Here is a 396-nt window from a genome sequence, read left to right as displayed (position 1 = left end):
ATTCTCATCCTCATCTTCATCCTCATTCTCGTCCTCATCCTCATCCTCAACCTCTTCCTCATTCTCGTCCTCATCCTCATCAATTTCCTCATCCTCATCCTCATCCTATCCTCATCCTTTTCCTCATTCACATCATATCCTCATCCTCTTGCTCGTCCTCATTTTATCCTCTTCCTCAACCTCATCCTCATCCTCAGGCTATCCTCATCCTCATCGTCTTCCTCATCCTATCCTGACCTGTATTCTCATCTTCATCCTCATCCTCAACCTCATCCTCAACCTCATCCCCGTCCTCATCCATATTCTATCCTCATCCTCATTCTCGTCCTCATCTTAACCTCATCCTCATGCTCGTCCTCAACCAATCCTCATCCTCATACTCATCCTCATCCTCAT

Source organism: Lupinus angustifolius, chromosome LG11, assembly GCF_001865875.1.
Source record: "Lupinus angustifolius cultivar Tanjil chromosome LG11, LupAngTanjil_v1.0, whole genome shotgun sequence".
Classification (NCBI taxonomy): domain Eukaryota; kingdom Viridiplantae; phylum Streptophyta; class Magnoliopsida; order Fabales; family Fabaceae; genus Lupinus; species Lupinus angustifolius.
This window is presented reverse-complemented; position numbering follows the sequence as displayed.